The 18,321-nt window shown below is 40.9% G+C and overlaps 1 protein-coding gene and 1 non-coding gene across 2 annotated transcripts in view; both read right to left on the bottom strand.

The window, feature by feature from the left end:
• The window catches only part of Atp10a (ATPase phospholipid transporting 10A (putative)), a 186,169-nt gene that overhangs the window by 112,170 nt on the left and 55,678 nt on the right, over positions 1–18,321 (bottom strand). The gene's annotated exons all lie outside the window — the stretch shown is intronic.
• Positions 11,906–12,012, bottom strand: LOC113192467 (U6 spliceosomal RNA). Its single transcript, XR_003302016.1, has one exon. It is a non-coding gene; the product is annotated as a U6 spliceosomal RNA (small nuclear RNA).

Raw genomic sequence — 18,321 nt, 5'->3', positions numbered from 1 at the left:
TTGTATCTTACTAACAAAACAATTATTCGTATTTCCTCTGAATGTTTAAAAGTTGGGCTGATGTGTTGAGACAATTCAGCAATGTTCAGAGGTAAAATCACTGGATCACAAGGGCTATGACCTCATTGGTGAATTAAGCCATTTAATGGATTAATCATTTGAATGAACTGACTGGGAGATGGTAAAAAACTACAGGCAAGTGAGGCATGGCTGGAAGAAATAAGCCACTAGGGGTGTGGCCTTAGGGACTGTATTTGTTCCTGGTCCTTTCCTCTCTTTCTCTGTCTCTCTTTCCTTCTCCCCTTCAGAACTATGGAGAACTGAATAGCAGCTGGGTGAGGTGGCATAAGCCTATAATCCCAGTGGCTCAGGAGTCTGAGGCAGGAGGATCTGGAGTTCAAAGCCAGCCTCAGCAAAAGGGAGGTGCTAAGCAACTCAGTGAGATCCTGTCTCTAAATAAAATACAAAATAGGGCTGAGGATGTGGCTCAGTGGCTTAGTGCCCCTGAGTTCAATTCCTGGTACCCCAAAAACAAAAAGATCTGAGTAGCTTTCCTGTGCTATACCCTTCTGTCATGATGTTCTGCCTCACTTCAAGCCCAAAATAATGAAGCCAGCTAACCACAGACAGAAACCTCTAAAACCATGAGCCAAAATACATCTTTCTTCCTCTAAATTGTACTTGTCACGTATTCTGATCTTAGTTCAATAAAAAGTTAACTAACACACATAGGTTCAAATGTAATTATCCAAGAAGATCTATAGGGATACATCTAAGAAAAAAGAAAGCACATGTGAACTAACTACAACCTACCAGGCAAACCAGTGAAGGAGTCTTTTGGTTTGCTAAGCGGAGAAATGCACACTTTATTTATTTTTATTTTTTTAAAGTACTGGGGATTGAACCCAGGGGTGCTTTACCACTAAGCTATACCCTCAGCCCCTCCCCCCTTTAAATCTTTCTATTTAAAAAAAATTTTTTTTTTAATTTTAAGATTAGGTCTTGCTAAATTGCACAGATTGGCCTCCAACTTGCAATCCTTCTACCTTAGCCTTCCTGAATAGCCGGGATTATAGATATGTGTCACTGCATCTGGCTGTACACCCCCTTTTTGAACAAAGAAGAAAACAGGATGCAGTAAGTAAAACCCTAAGTGGGAGGTTTAGGAGGTCCAGGGCAAGAGATCCAAAAACGTATAAAATAAAAGGCAAAACAGTTAAAGAATGGGGTGGGGTGCACAAAAAAATCTTTCCTGAGCCTTAGAAATTTACTAAAAGGAAGAATATGGCCATGCATGCTGATATGTCAGGAACTGTGTCCATACCAGAGGGAAAATTTCTCTAGAATTTAAAAGTACTTTGAAAGATTTGAAAAACACTGAAATGACCAGTTTTGTCCTCTTGACCTGAACATTCCAAGAGATCTACGAAATTTACAACTACATTTAAAAGAACACACTTTTTTTTCCCTTTCTTTTTTTCTATACTGGGAATTGAATCCATTCTGCCACTGAGTTATACTTACTCTTTGCACTTACTCTTTTGAGACAGTGTCTGGCTAAGTTTCTGAGGCTGGCCTTGTACCTTGTACTTGGGATTCTCCTGTTTCAACCTCCAGAGCATCTGATATTACAGGTGTGTGTCACTACCCGCCTTTGTTTAAACGAATGTTAGTTTGATCTAGCTGAACCTGCGGTCCTGATTTGCAAATCTATTCTGCACCTGAATAAAATTTCCTTTACTTATTTTAACTTCATGTATCATTTCTTGGTTGACAGAATCGCCTGGAAGAATAATAGTACCAAGAGCTTATACATTAGAAATAAGATATTCCTTCATGGAATTTATTTTTTGGGATGATGAACAAATAAAGGACTGTACATTCATGTGTGTGCATATGTATGCTTGTGTGTGTGTGTGTGTGTGAGAGAGAGAGAGAGAGAGACAGAAAAATTTAACAGCACTTTAAAAAGACTCAAAAAGACTGCACAACTACACAAAATTTAATATACACTCATTACACAACAGGCAGAGAAATTGGAAGAAGAGGCAATTGCTTTAAAGGGTTTCTCAACCTCAGCACTACTGACATTCTGAGCCAGGTAATTTACTGTAGAGAGCTTTCTGCTCATTGTAGGATGTTGAGCAGCATTCCTGCCTCCACCCAACAGATGCTACTGTGACTCTCAAAGATGACTCCACACACTGCCAAATGCCTCCTGGGGTTCAGAATCACACCTCCCTGCCCCTGTTGAAAACTCCTGCATCAAACTACCCAGGACAAACATTCTACAAAATGGATTATTAAGTAAATGTTTATAGGACCAACATATTTGAAAAATCACAAAGGTGAGAACTCATGGCTGAAACAGAAACAGCAAAATTTGCAGTAGGAACTTGAGCCAAATGTGTTGCATAACATCCAGACTCTATCTTCCTTCTACCATAAACTGAAACATCTGCTCCTTCAGTGGGATGTGCTAATGGATTCTGAATCCAAGACTAAAACTCAGAGGCAGTGATAGATGACACTTGTAGTGATTTTTCTGGAGTGAATTTTCTGATCATAAAATTACCAAAAATATAGTAGGTTAACTATTAGCATAAAATGCATTTTCTGATCTCACTCATATATGAAATCTTAAAAAGTTCATCTCATAACCAGAGGCTGGCAAGGGTGGAGGAGATGGGAGGAGGAGAGAAGTTGGACAATGGGTACTAAGTTACAGGAAGGAAGGAGAAATAAATTTGGGTGTTCTATTGCACAGTGGGAATAATGATAGGTAATGATAATGTATTGTATACTTCAAAAAAAGATAGTAGACTGTGAATGTTTTCACAACAACAAAATGATAAATATATGAGGAGATGTTTACCCTAATTTGCACATCACACAATGTGTACACATATCAAAATATCATATACAACCCCATAAATAGGTACAATTTTACAAGCAATTACAAATAAATAGGAAAAATCAGAGATAAAATATTTCCTAAAATATTTTCTATTATACACATCTCCTAAAAGCGACATGAGCTTTAAGAAATGTCCCAGATATGTGGAAGCACGGGCATGCAGAAAGGAGACTGTTTGAATAGGTCAGGATTACTGGGAAGTATTGGCTGCTCTGAGATGAAAACAGAAACAGTGATGCATTATCCTGGCAAAACTCTTGCCCAGAGAATGAAAGCCTTAGGATTTTCAGAAGGAAAAAAGGATGCTGAGTTTCTCAGACAAGAGGGGGACACAGTGCACTATACTCTAACAACCCAGTCACTCAATTTAACACCAAATAACCCAGGATACATGAATTTTCCCCAGGAAATATGTTAGATTAAAATGATACCTGGAACCATTTAGTGAGTTTTACCATGAAACTATTCTTATTTTTGGAAAATCATTTCTTTGGATACTCACAGGGACTGGTTCCAGGACTCTCCTCAGATGCTCAAGTGCCTCTGTAAAATGGTGTAGTGTTTGCATATGATCTGCCCACATCCTCCCACATAGTTTAAATGATGTCTTGCTAGTCAAAGTGTTACACACCTACAGTTCTAGGTACTCTGGAGGTGGAGGCAGGAGGATCATTTGAGCCCAGGAGTTCAATGCCAGCCTGGGCAACATAAAAAGACATTGTCTCTTTTTTAAAAATCATCTCTAGAAAACTTAAAAATATTTAATGGAATGCAAATGCTGTATTGTTTGTGGAATAATGACAAGAAAAAAGCCTGTAAATGTTCAGTACAGACACTGTGTCCCCACCACCCCCTGTTCCAAGATTGGTTGAATTCACAGTGTGCAACCCACAGATTTAGAGAGCAAACTGTATCTCAGTATACTTCAGGACATCTTGATGACAACACTGCCAATATAAGGCATATAAAACATGCGGGGGGGGACTTAAAAATTTTCTAAGTAACTTTTTATACATCGGTTAATTTGGTGGTATGACATCCCCACAAAATGAGCAGAAGTAAAATCCTCATTCTTACCATGGAGTCCTGTGATTTTAATAAATTTTCCTAAGACATTGTAATCATTCATATTTCTCCCCTCAGAGTACTCACATCCTCCTTTCTATAAGCCATAGGTATTTCTTCCTCTTTTTTTAAAACCTCCTTATCCAGGCATGGTGATGCACACCTATAGTCCCAGCTACTTGGGAGGCTGAAGCAGGAGGATGGCTCCACCAGCATGGGCAACAAGGCAAGACTGCATTTCCAAAAGATAAAAGAAAAATAAAACTTCCCTGCAAGTCCAATGGGCAGGACAGAGCACTATCCTTACCATTCTTTTTATCTGCATCTCCCAGACTCCCAGACCACTGGGTTTTGTCTTTCTGAACAGTAACTCTTCATATTTCCTTCTTGTTCTTTCTATTAAGTTCTTTGATCCTTTCTTGATAACGTACCCTGCAAGAGTATGTATATTAAAAATATTAACACCTCTTGCTTTACAAATGCTTTTCTCCCTAGAGTTTTGATTTGTTTGTTTATAATTTTTGCTTATAGTATAATTTCATCTTGTGCTTGTTTTAAATTTTTATATAGTTAAAAGTACCTGATTTTTCCAGGCATGGGTAAAGAAATTTCTGATGTCCCTTCATTGTCCATTCTATTTCCTAGTTTTGTTTTTGTTTCTTAGTGGGAGGAGTACATAGTATTTTTTTGAAAACCTGCTGTTACTCATTTTTATGTTGCAACCTACAGAACCAATGCTGTTGGACCCCCAAACAGCCAGTTGTAAACACTACTTTTTAAATCATCCTTCCCCCAATGAACCTAAATACCCACTCTGCTCTATATAAAATTTTCATGTGTAGCCATATATAGTGGCACATGACAGTAATTTCAGCTATTTGGCAAGCTGAGGTAGAAGAATAACAGTTGGAGGCCAGCCTGGACAACTGAGCAAAACCCTGTCTCAAAATAAAAAATAAATAAAAAGGGCTGGGGGTGTACCTCAGTAGTAAAGTGCCCTGGGTTCAATTCCCAGCATCACCTAATAATAATAATAATAATAATAATAATAATAATAATACTGCTATCCTCACATGTAATATCATTTGTGTTTAAGCTTTGTTTATAGGTTCCAGAAATCTACATGTCCACTAGATCATAGTGTGCCTGATCAGTTCCACCACTAGCCTGAACACTGAGAGGAGGCCTCCAGAATATTGACAAAAAAACCTTCTAGCCAAAGCAGGGATCTGACTCAGCACATGGGGTGCATGCTGGATGGGGTTCCTACTCATCTCTCTGAGGGGCAGAAGTCATGCACAAGTTCTTGCTGCAGCCCTGTTCCAATGTTTTGTATGAAAAAAAAAATGCTACTCTTCGGTCACCTTTTTAAAAATGTCTTGACTATACTGAGGCATTATAAACCATAAGACCACTTTACCCAATTCCAAAAGAACCCTAGGTGGAAATGCCCTCCACACATAACACTGCTCTTGGGAATACTAGCATCGAGCAACATCTACTTCTCCTGTTCAGGGCTGCGGGAAACTTTGCGTTGCCTCATGCCTGTTCACACTCCTCAAAGACACAGAGCAGTTGGGACTGCGGGTGTGACTTTGTGGTAGAGCACTTACCTAGCATAGATAAGGTCCTGGGCTCAATTCCCCTAACAACCAAACCAAACCAAACCAAACAAAAATACTTCTACGAAGTTGTCTTCATAGAAGTCTTGATCCTTTCTTGTTAAACTTATTCCTAAATATGGTACAGTTTTTGTTCCTATTTTGAGGGGCCATTTTTCCCACTTCCTCTTCTAAGTGCTCATTGCTCCCAAAATTATGATAGCTAGTTCTTCCTTAAGTGGCCACCAGTCTTCCCCAGCAATCCTTTTTTGCCAGACATGAGATTTTGTTTGTACCATCCTCCTCTTACCAGGCACCTGTGGGCGAATGGTTAGTATTCTGAGTTAACACACTTGGGCACAGGTCTCCTCTCTAACGGGATGGTAGGTCCCTTCCCTAGGAAAGGTGAAGTGTCTTCCCAAGTCAGTGGGGAGCAGAGGACTTCCCCAGGGTCTCCCTGGTGGGCTCTTCAGCCACAGAGCAAAGGAAATCAGCCTAGGGAGCAGAGCACCAGTCCTCCTTCTGTGCACCTTTCCCACCGCAGGCACAGGCCTTTGAAGATGTTCTGCTTCCTGGGATTCAATCCAGGGCTCTCCCATGCTGGTCCCCCAAGTGTCTGTGGCCCATGGAGGACCCAACTGATGCTGCCCACAGACTTGCATCCACATCTGCCCCAAACGTCCAGAAAGCCAGCCATCACTTCATTCGGGATGTGAGCGGAAGAAGGGCATTGAGTCAAAGCCACCTTTTCCCCAGAGGCCCCAGCATCTTCTGAATCAGAACTTTGAAAAGTGAAAAGGTTTCGTTGATTTTAAGGTCCCCTCCCTTTATTTTACAGTCTGAGAGGACTGACCAGAAAGGCAAGTCTGTTTTCTCACACACTCAGGGATTCACACTGAGTCAATGCCCTGCAATATGCCTTTGCCTGGGGCTTCTCCTGAGATGATTTATTGAAAACACTTGCCTTCTGACCCTCCCCAGCCTGGGTACTAGTTTCTTCCCACCATGCAAAATAAGACATCATGAAAGCCACACACTTTTACAAAAGACATCCTAAAACCTATCACCACAGCAGTATTTCCCTGTGACCTATTTATTGCTCAATGTTCCTAAATCATGTTCAGCCTGCACAGTTATGATTATTAAGGGACCTTTAACAAACACTTCCCCATCTCAGCAGAATCAGCTGCTAGAATAGAAGGGACATTAACATAAGGATTAAAATGTACTCTTGTGATGTGATTTCCTCTGATGCAGTCTGTGTGGTGACGTAAGGCATCTTCACGGTTCACAGCGTCCAAGCCAAATCTCAATTCTTCACAGCAAAGCAATAATGGCAGCAGTAACCTGGGGAAATTGATTTCACCCAAAATATTCTGAGAATGAACATTCACGGTATGAACTTTTTGTTTTCCTCTTTGGGTAGAAACATGGTGACAAGGGTCACCTTCTCCTGGGAGCCGTATGCATAGGATCCTGCAATGGTCATCACAGGTGTAGTGTTTCCACTCAGTCCTCACTGTGTTCCTGTGAGGTGCTGTTGTTCCCATATTACAGATAAAGACACTGAGGATCAGAGGGAATTAAGTCAATGACCAAAAACTCACTGCTAGAAGCCAGAGGGAAGCTCCAAAATCAGAAATAGGAGGAAGGCCCCCAACTAAACCAACTCATGCTTTCCGATTTTAGAGTATTCTGGTGAAAATACTGAGATGCGTGCGGGCTTTGATAAGTTGTAGAATTTCTTGTCTCTAACAAAAAAAAATTATTTTTCTTCTTTAGGGGAACAGAGCAGGTTATAAGTGGTTTACAAACCAGTGTTTTCTGTTTCATGAAGACATGCAAAGACAAACAGTAGCTCTTTTCTGAAGAACTGAATCAGCCATGGGTTTCCAACTACCTCAACATGGATCATAGCTACACAGCAAAGTCCACTTATAGGGCCTGGAGTACCACCCAGGACAATGCCTGTCAGTGTGACTGTTACATAGACCCACGGTGAGAAGAGCCCAGGTATCACCTCTGGTCCAACTTTTCTATTTTATTAATTTTATTTTTTTCATTGACATAATATTTGTCCATTTTGTGAGGTATAACATGACGTTTTGACTTGAGTAATGATCAAATCATACTAATCAGCATAAACATCACACTGAAAGTACAATTTCTTTAGGGTAAGTACTTCAAAGTCCTCTCTTCTAGCTATTTTGAGATACATAATGCATAATCTTAGCTGTAGTCACTCTATTTTGCAATACAAACCAAGAACTAAACCAGCCACAGTGGTGTATGTCTGTAATCCCTGGGACTTAGGAGGCTGAGGCAGGAGAATCACAAGTTTGAGGCCAGTCTGGGAAACTAAGCAAGAACTTATCTCAAAATAAAAAGTAAAAAGGACTGGGGGATTTGCTCAGTGCCCCTGGGTTCAATCCCCAGTACTGAAAAATAATTGTTGTTCAAAAACAAAAATCACCAGAACCAATTTCTCCTATTGAACTGGAACTTAGTACCTGTTGACCATTTCCTCCTTACTCCACCCACAAATACAATAATAAGGACACAATTAATGAGAATTGGGGGCTTTTGCTGCAGCCTAAGAAGACAGAAAAGCATGTCCTTCCCAAAATTCTTCCCAGTGACTTGGGATTGAGGTTTATAAATGGAAACAAAAATTGCTTTCATGTGTTTGGATTTCTTATTATGTTTATAACTGCTGAATACCACTGGACTAGATTTCTGGTTTTGTTTTTAGCAATGTGTTATGATCCTTTTCCTTATTGCTAGCAGCAGAAATACTTCCCCAATTTCTCTACCTGGAAATATTTCTTTGGTGTTACTTAATTCCTTGACTTTAGAGTCCTGTGTATTAATCATACTCAGGGGGGAAATTGGCATATGAAGATGGTTCATAAATATGGGTGGAGCTCTATCTCTCCCTTTCATGGACAGTTGTGGTTCTAGTCATGACCCTGTGAGCACCCACAGAGAAAATCCCAGGAACAGGGAGTTCCCACAGGAGGTTGCTGGGTGGGGAGTGAGTGGGTGAGGGTATGCGAGCCAAAAGGACGCCTTCATCCATGCACAAACTCTGTGCTGATGAGTCATCAGGGAGCAGTTAACCTACTGTGTCGCTGGACAGCAGGCAGTGGCAGTAGCAGTCCAAGCTCCCACTGGAGAGGTCTCACTCCTTCTGCAATATTGGGGACTTTTAAAAAATTTATTTCTTAAAATTTTAATTGATAAATAATTGTATCTGTGAATGGACCACAAAGTGATGTTTTGATATATGTACACACACATATTGTGGAATGATTCATTCAAGCTATTTAACATGTCCAACACCTCACACACTGGTGTGTGTGTGTGTGTGTGTGTGTGTGTGTGTGTGTGTAATCTATTCTTTTCAATTTTGAAATATACAATACATTATTATTAGCTACAGTCACCCTGCTGTGCAATAGATTCCTAGAACTCACTCCTGCCGTCCATCTGAAACTTTGCATCCTTTGACCAACATCTAGCCTTTACATCTGGCACTCTCTGGCCCCTGGCGATCATCTACTCTGCTTCTAAGAGACTTTTTGAGATTCCACATACATGTTGAGTATCTTTAATTTGAAAATCTCAAATGCCCCAAAACCAGAAACTTTTTGAATGCCTGTGTAATGCTACTAGTGAAAAATTCCACACCAGATTTCAGGTGATACGTTTCATTCAAAACACAGTTTCACTAAAAATACAATATAAAATTGCCTTTTGGCTATGTGTGTAAGGTATATACAAAATAAATTCTGTGTTCAGACTTGGATGCTATCCCCAACATATCTCATAATGCATATGTAAACATTACAAAATATGAAAATAAATCCCAAACACTTCTGACCCCAAGAATTTTAAATAAGAGATACTCAACCTGTACATAGAATCTTGTGATATTTGTCCTTCTGGGTAAGGCTTATTTCACTTTATGTGTGTCCTCCAAGTTCCTCTATGCTGCAACAAAACCTAGTAAGGTAGAAATGCATCGCCACCACTGCTACCACCTCCCACCCTGGCAAAAAGAATTCACAAAATACAAGTCTTCCTAAGCAAGGAGTCCTTACTGATATGAAGACAAAGCAGCCTTTTGGGAAGAGAACCCCTGAGGCCAGCACTGTGGTGGCTCCCAAGCTTTCTAGCCTCTGCCCATCCCTGTCTCCAAGTTTTTCAAAAGTTCTGTGTTTCCATTTTTATATTTTATGCTAGATTTTTCATTTTAAGTTTAAATTTTAAAGACTCTTTCATGAAGACCAGATACCCACACTGCTGCACTGGAGGGTGGGCAGTGGGACCACAGGCCCTATCAGTGGGCTTGTGTGAATACACACAAGAATATATTGATATGTGTGAACACATACAATGAATTCCATTTTTATGTGTGTCTATAATGCACCAATTTCTTTTAAAAAGTTATAAATAAATAGAAAGAAGACCAATGGAGTAAAAGAAGGGGATCAGGGGTGGGAGGAGGAATGGAAAGGGGAAATACTGGGGAATGAAATGGAGCAAATTATACTATACGCAAGCATGAATATGTCAAAATGAACCACACTATTATGTATAATTACAATGCACCAATAAAAACAAACAGAAAAGAACTATTAATTGATATCTTTATCTCTATATTCTAAGAAATTTTAAGAATGGAGGCAACGCCTGTAAGAATCTTGTTGCTTTTCAAAAAATTTTTAGTTGACAAAAATAATTGTAGGGCAGGACACAGTGGCACATGCCTGTAATCCCAGCGGTTTGGGAGGCTGAGGCAGGTGGATCGTGAGTTCAGAGCCAGCCTTAGCAACAGCAAAGTGCTAAGCAACTCAGTGAAACCCTGTCTCTAAATGAAATACAAAAAAGGGCTGGGGATGTGCCTCAGTGGTTGAGTCCCCCTTAGCTCAATCCCTGGTGCCCCCCCCAAAAAAAACCCCAAAAAATAATTGTATGTATTTATGGGGCACAATGTAATGTTTAGTAAACACATTGTAGAGCAATTAAATCAAACTGGTTAAATTCACTGCCTCTCATACTTATTATGTACTTATTGCAGGTACTGGGGATTGAAGCCAGAAGTACACTACCACTGAGCTACAGCCCCAGTCCTTTTTATTTTTGAGATAGGATCTTGCTAAGTTGTCAAGGATGGCCTCCAAATTTCAATCCTCCTGCCTCAGCCTCCTGAGATGCTGGGAATATAGGTGTGCAAAACCACACCTAGCTACTTACCATAAATAATTTAAAAAACTATTATCATTATGATATGAAACCTGGATGGGGACAGGGTAGGGCTGATGAGGTGCCCATTTTAAGCAAAACACTCAAGGAAGGTTACTAATCCAAAAAAAAAAAAAACTCATTAATTATGGTGAATATTTAATGCACCATTACAAACAAAATGCAAAAATATCACTGAGGAAGAAAATTGACAATTTAAATAAAGAAATGAGTTTCCCTTTGGCTTCAGGTTCCAGTAAACTTAACCAAGTTTTCAGAGTCCTAGACACATGAGCTCCTTCTCTTTCCCACCTTGACCGTCTTGGAATTGCCCAACAACTCTGTACCTTAATAACTGTGTCCTTCCTTCACTAGGACCTACCTGCCTCCTGTTCCTACCTCCCACTCCATCACACCACTTCCTCCCTTCCTTTTTTCCTATTTTTAATTTTTTTTAAGTGTGATCATATATAATTACAGGGTATGTTGTGATATTATGACTTGTGTACCTTGTAAAATGAATGAATCAAGCAAAATTTAACATATCTACCACCTTAAACACTGATCATGCATGTGTTCTATTTAACTGTGATTTTGTGCCCTTTGACCAACACCTCCCATTCCCTCCAACCCCTCAGCCTCTGCAAACCACCATTCTACTCTCTGCTGCTATGTGTTCAGTTGTTTTAGATTCCCCATATTAGGGACATCCAATAAGTGAGATATTTGTCTTTCTGTGCCTGGCTCATTTCACTTAAGTATTTTGTTCTCTAAGTCCACCTATATTGTCACCAGTGACAGGATTTTCTTCTTCTGGAAAGCTGGATAGCATTCCATTGTATATATTTTCCAAGTTCTCTTTATTCATTCATGCACTGGTGAACCAATCCCATAACTTGGCTATTATGAATAGCACTGCAGTGAACAGGGGAGTGCAGATGTCTCTTCGACATACTGATTACATTTCCTTTGGATATATACCCAGAAGTGGGATTGCTGGATCATATGGTAGTTCTATTTTTAATTGTTTTTATTCTTGTTTTTGTAATTGAGACACAATATTTGTACATCTTTTAAAAATATGGAATGTCTCACAAATTTGCATGTCATCCTTGCACAGGGGCCATGCTAATCTTCCCTGTATCGTTCCAATTTTAGTATATGTGCTGCCAAAGAGAGCACTATTTTTAAGTTTTTGAGGAACTTCCATGCTGTTTTCCATAATGGCTGTACTAATTTACATTCCCACCAACAGCATAAAAGGATTCCACAAATGCACATTGAATGAAGGATACAGTCTGCATTCAGCTTGCAATGTAAGCTGATGGTGAAAGGAAAAATGTGTTGATGAGGGACAGCATGCTCGTAGCTCTGGCCAGTAAAGACAAAGTGAGTTATCGGGGCTGCCTACTTAGGGGCAGAAATCTGTACAAGGGGACCCTTGGATTTGGTAAGGGTCCCCTTGGATGTTGCTCTGGATGAACAACAAAAAAAAAATTTTTTTAAGAAATTAATCTGAAAGAGAAACCTCTGGAGTGACAATACATCCTCTGCAGAAAACAGTTAGGTGCACACAGGGGTGGGGGGTGAGGGGGGTCCCAGGAAGGCAGGGCTGGATATCAAGTCTTTATCCCCATGTGTACTGCACATTTCCTGTGCACAAATGAATTATAAGGTGTGTTCTGTATGAGAAGGCCACTCATCCCCTAGGTCGGCTGGACACTAAGGGAGAAGCCAAAGGCACAGTGTCCAGTGTCTTTTGGGTTAAACCCCAGAATCAACAATTAGGAGGTTCACAACCCATAGAATCTCTTGAGCCTCAGCATTCCTAAGTGCAAAGTGAGAACAGAGAGAGTGTGGTGCCTGTGTCCTAGGTGGGTGCTGTGGCTATGATAAGACGCATGTTATTACTTGGCACTCTGTGTGCAATATCAAGAGCACTGTATACCACTAGTGAGTGTGAAGCTCTGGAGATGTGTGTGCACACTCACTGTGAAAAATTCACTCCAATTTAACATGCAGATAGCAAAAATATCACAAGAGTTCCCCCCATTTATTATGCCCCAATTTGCTCAGCCTGCTAAAATTTTCCAATATGGTGTGGAATGGCTTGCTTTTAGGGAAAATACACCTTTCAAATCTCTAAAGCACTCCAGCACTGTTGCACCTACAACTTAGCTGGCCTTTCCTGGGCAGGAACAGAGTCACAACTGACCCAGTAGAGGCCCCCAGTGTTAGCCTCTGAACACTGACGGATGTATCTAACAGCAAACAAGAGCCATGTATCAGTAAATCTCCTTGGTAATTGATTGATTGCCTGATATCAGATCCAGGTTGGTAAGTAGGTTGTCACCTGCATCACCTTCCTGTATTCCAAAGTCGAGGAATACATCAACATTTTAATAATAACACGAGGAACATGTGCTCCACATGATGAGGGCATGTGATCTGCTGAAGTTCCACATGAAATACAAAGCCATCTTTGTTCACTGGGAGACTTTTAAAATTATTTTCCTGCATTAAATCAGTAAAATGTTGCTTTGGAGTAAGACTGGGAACTCTAGGTCTGAATGCTTTTCTATTTGAAACAGAACAGAAATTGGGCAAAATGCCCTGTAGAAACACATGGGTTTGCCCGCCCACCCCAAAGTACAGGCTGGGTTGTTGGTAACATCCAGAACACAGGGCAGCTGGGCTGCAGTGCTCTGAGCTTTCTTCTTGAAACTGTAGATGACCTCATTCTAACACCCACTGTTAATTTTTTGTTGAAAAATACAAGGCAGGGGGACTGGGGTTGTGGCTCAGTGGTTGAGCGCTTGCCTGGCATGTGTGAGGCCCTGGGTTCGATCCTTAGCACCACATATAAACAAAGAAATAAAGTAAAAATCCACTGGCAACTAAAAAAAAAAAAAAAAGAAAAGAAAGAAAAAATAAATACCAGGCCTGTAAGGATCCCTTCTGGCTATGAAGTAGTCTTTGAGACCACTAGAATCATTAGTTAGTGTGTCCTGTGACTGCAGCAACAGATTCCCGCAAACTGGATTCATCATTCTGTGGGTCAGAATCCCAGCACATGCTCTCACTGGGCTAAAATCAGGGTCTCAGCAGGACTGCATTCCCCTCTGGAGGCTCTAGGGGAAAATCCATCTCCCCAGCACTTCCAGCGGGTGGAGGCCACTTGCTTTCCCTGGCTGGTGGTCCCTTCCCTCCTTTTCAAGTCAGTGATGGCAGGCAAGTAGGTCTCTTTCACTGAGCTGCTGTTTCTGTGGTTCTCTTCCGACTCTTGCTTCTGCCTTAAGGACCCTTGTGACTACACTGGGCCTAACCTGATAACCAAAATAATTTCTTCACCGTGAGAGTCTGATTATCACTTTAATTCCCTATGCTATGTAAACTAAAATATTCACAAGTCCTGAGGATTGGGGTTTGCACATCTTTGGGGGTCATTATTCTGCTTAAAACAAATCGTGAACAGAGTTTAGGTAAAACTGTATTTTACATATGAGAAAAATATAGCCAATATACACTGAGGTGTGCTGTTTTAATGGATTTGTCCAGAACTCAGTTTCCACCTTTTGTCTGCATAGCATTTCTGTTGTATTAGGTATTATAAGTCGCCTAGATATGATTTCAAGTGTTCAAGAGGATGTACACAGATTATATGGAAAAGCTATGCTATTTTACAGAAGGGTTTTGAGCATCCATGGTTGTTATCAATGGTGAATCATGAAACCACTCCTGGATGGATAGAGAGAGACAATTATAGTTCTCTTCTAAGGGAAAAACATGAGTAAATGCTGAATCCATATTTAAAAAAAAAAAAAAGGAATGAAGGTATAGCTATTTTCCTTTCCGAAATCACTTAAATCTAGGAATTATTGAACACTTCACAATTTGCTTGATGAAAACAAGGTCCTACTTTTACTTTGAGAGAAAACAAAGAAAAACCTTTATTATGATTTATATATGAAGTGCCCCCCCAAAACTCATGTGTGATACAAGAATTTTCAGAGGTGAAACAATTAGATTGTAAGAGGTGTAGCCTAATCAGTATTGATCCACTGATGGGTTAACTGGGCAGTAACTGTAGGCCAGAAGGGTGTGGCTGGAGGAAGCAGGTCATGGGAGTGCATCCTTGGTGAGGGGGAGAGGTAGCAGGGGAGAGGAGGCAGGCGCGCGTGCCCCTCACCCCCCCACCAGTCACCATGTCCTGAGATGCTTTCCTCTGCCATGCCCTTCTTTAATGATGTTCTGCCTCATCTCAGGCTCAGAGCTATGGAGTGGGCCAACCACGCACTAAACCTCTGAAATTGTAAGCCAAAATAAACTTTCCTTTCTCTAAGTTGTTCTTGTCAGGTCTTTTGGTCATAGCAACATAAAAGTTGACTAAACTGTCACAAGCCATCTGTGGGCTATGTGAGGATTGTGTTGCGCATAGTAGCCTCTTGAGGTATTTCCTGGCTCTGTGAACTCCCTGTCAGGGACTGAACGCATAATGCAGGTGCACCTCCACCTCTAGCTCTAAGATTCCACACAGTACCTGAGATGGGTGTGACTTGCCAAGATGTCAATCAATCTGCTGACCAGGAGACATCACGAAGCAAGACTACATCCTTGAAACCTTATCCCCCTCTGACATCTTCACTATAAAATTAAAGATATGTGGGCTCTCAATTTCTTTTCCAGCGCTCTTTCCAGCATGGATGCGGACCCTTAAGGTCGCAGAGCCATCCCTCAATCTGAAAAACTGCTCTCTGTGTCATGTGATTTTTCACAGCTTTCTTAGCTTAATATTTCAGCCAGCTCTTTTAAGCCCAGCTCATCTTGTCTGTGCGGGTCGTTGGCGAGACTAAATACTTACCATTCCCCCAATTCCCAAGCAGAGATGTGAGGAATAGGTATTTTAGAATCAAAATGGGAGGCATGTCCGTTTTTATTTGGAATGGCTTTCCCAAGCTATTTAACTCTTGGTTTTCAAGCATAATAAGGAATGTCCTTAATTTTGCAAATGAAAATGACATTGCCATTAATCTTCCCTGAATATTGAGACTATTTTCAGTTCTAAGATGTCTTCTCATTGTTGCTTTTGCTTTTCATCAAGGTTTCATGATGGTTATACTGTCCTGAAGGATATTCTGGATTAAGCAGATAGCAATAAATTAATGCTCACATGATCAACAAAAGATTGTCTCAACACTTTGGATGAGAGCTCTCATGGAAAAGTCTCCACTTCATCTTTGTTTCACTACTGATTCTCAAACTGGTAATTTTATATCACTACTTTTCCCCTGGAAGTGACCCGCCTGGATCTATGATATCTGTATGTCAGTCTTATGCCAAATGCTGTACACTCTTCCGGGGAACCCAGAAAAGTTTCAGTTGGCTCCTTCCTTCCTTCTTTCTTTCTGTACTGGAGATTGAATCCAGGGACTTGTATAGGCTGGGCAAGTGCTCTACCACAGAACAACACTTCCAGACCTGGAAGCATTTCTTGAACAGGGGGAATTTAAGTTTAGGATTAGAAGGGGGAGGATTCACCAAAGTTAAAGTCAAAGCAGGCTTTACTGGTCTTTGCAGAAGAACTTAAAGCAGTTAAGAGGACAAGACCACTGGATGTGGAGAAGCCACATATGGTAGTAAGGTCCTGATGGAGCAGGGACAATAATGTCATCACAGAATATGGGCACACTCTGAGGACATGCTGCCTGGATGAGAGTATTCCTCTTGTGTCCTCAAGCATCAGCCCTGCAGGAAGTTCTTGTCTATGCTTTAAGCCAGAGCATCTCCCCGTGGCTGCAGGGAGTCAAGGGCAGAGAGGACGCTCTCTATGAGAAAAGTCCAGCTAAGTGTGAGAGTGCAGGTCCCAAAAAATGTCTCCTGGAGATAAGATACAGGAGGAAGTATATGATTGGTGGTGGAGAGGAAGGTGTCCTCCCTAAACATTCAGGGGTAACACATGGTAGAGAAATGCCAGCCATTGACTTTACTCTTATTTCTCTCAGGAATGAATGAATCTTCCTTTAAAAATCAACAAGAAAAAACAAAAATATTAATTGAAGAAATCATCCCATTTCATCAAAAATTTGCTGTGAGCTTAAAAGAATAAACATGGGGAAATTTTACTTTGTATAAGAATTATTTTTTGGCAAAGTCTATCTTCCAAGTCACATATAAATTACATTCCTGTTTTAAATGTTTCATTTTTATTCATTTCCCCTTCTCTTTTTGGGAAAACCTCAAACTTGCTCAGAGTTCCATATGTTCAGCATGGGCTTTTCACCATGCTTGGGCTGGCAGATGGTAAGTAATTCCAGGACCACATGAAGCTTTGCTCTGGAGCAACACACGAACTTAAGCATGGACTTACTGTTAAAAATCCCAAAATAGAGAATCAATGACAGAGATCAGAAACCAGGAGCCCTTCTTCCCAAGGCCTTTACTCTCAGTTCCACCCCTGCACAGAAGTCACTTGGGTAGTTAAATTAGGGATGGTCACCCAAAGGGGAAGTGGCCTGCCTTGGCCATGACAAGTTGTGAGTCATCCACATTGCAGATGGATGACAGCATTTCAGGTAGATCTAGGACACAGGTGACAAGCTACTGGAACAGAAGAAATTCATTGCAAGAATTTTTTTTAATGAAATTTAAAAAAAAGTCACAAGACATTTATTTTGGATCCTCCTTTTTAAAAGTCAAGGTCACCCACTAGAGAGGAAGGATGGCTCAGTTTTCCCCTCTCATTTGTAGGTAACTCCCAATGATCCATGACAATGAATGGGGGTCAGAACAGGAAAATCACCCTTGAGCTCCTTATCTCCCCCAAACCTTCTAATACAATCAATCCATTGTTGGAAAGGCCAACGACCTAGTTCAAGATTCCCTAAGTTTTCCTGTATCCTGGTCACCCGATAGTGCAGAAGTTATTACCCCCCCCCAAAGAAAAATGATAAAAACAGTGGGGCTGGTGAAGCAGAGCCCACAGGAAGGATGGGAGGATGGCTCAAGTGAGTTTCCCACCAGTAATGGAACATGAGGTGGCCACATTGCTCAGCATTCCCACTGTGAATTGGCAGTTCAAGCTCAAGCCCAGTCCAATGTTGATGCCTTGAAAATTTTATGGTTCCCTTAAGTCTGAGGATGTTCTAGGAAATGGGTATCTATATATTTGTTTTCAAACAAAGCAATGCCTACAGGGTTCCGGGTACATGGGCTGTTTTGCCAACATTAAAAATACATGTTGATGAAAACTGGCCAAGGAAAACAGTAGCCAAACTGAACTCATATTTTATATCCAACAGGGCTTTGCCTCGTATCTGTTTATAATTGGCCCAATATTGACAAGGGGTGTGTATACCACAGTCAGAAAACTGGGCAATCACAGTTCTGAACCGGATGGTGAGACACAGGCTGTCCACGGTCTAAAGCAAAGCTTTCCACAGGAACCACAATCCCTGTGAGTCCAGTGGGTGGTCACCAAGTGGGTGTTGTCTC

The sequence above is a fragment of the Urocitellus parryii genome, chromosome 6 (assembly GCF_045843805.1).
Source record: "Urocitellus parryii isolate mUroPar1 chromosome 6, mUroPar1.hap1, whole genome shotgun sequence".
NCBI classification, from domain to species: Eukaryota; Metazoa; Chordata; class Mammalia; order Rodentia; family Sciuridae; genus Urocitellus; species Urocitellus parryii.
Note: the sequence above shows the minus strand (reverse complement) of the source record. Positions and strands in the feature narration are given on the sequence as shown.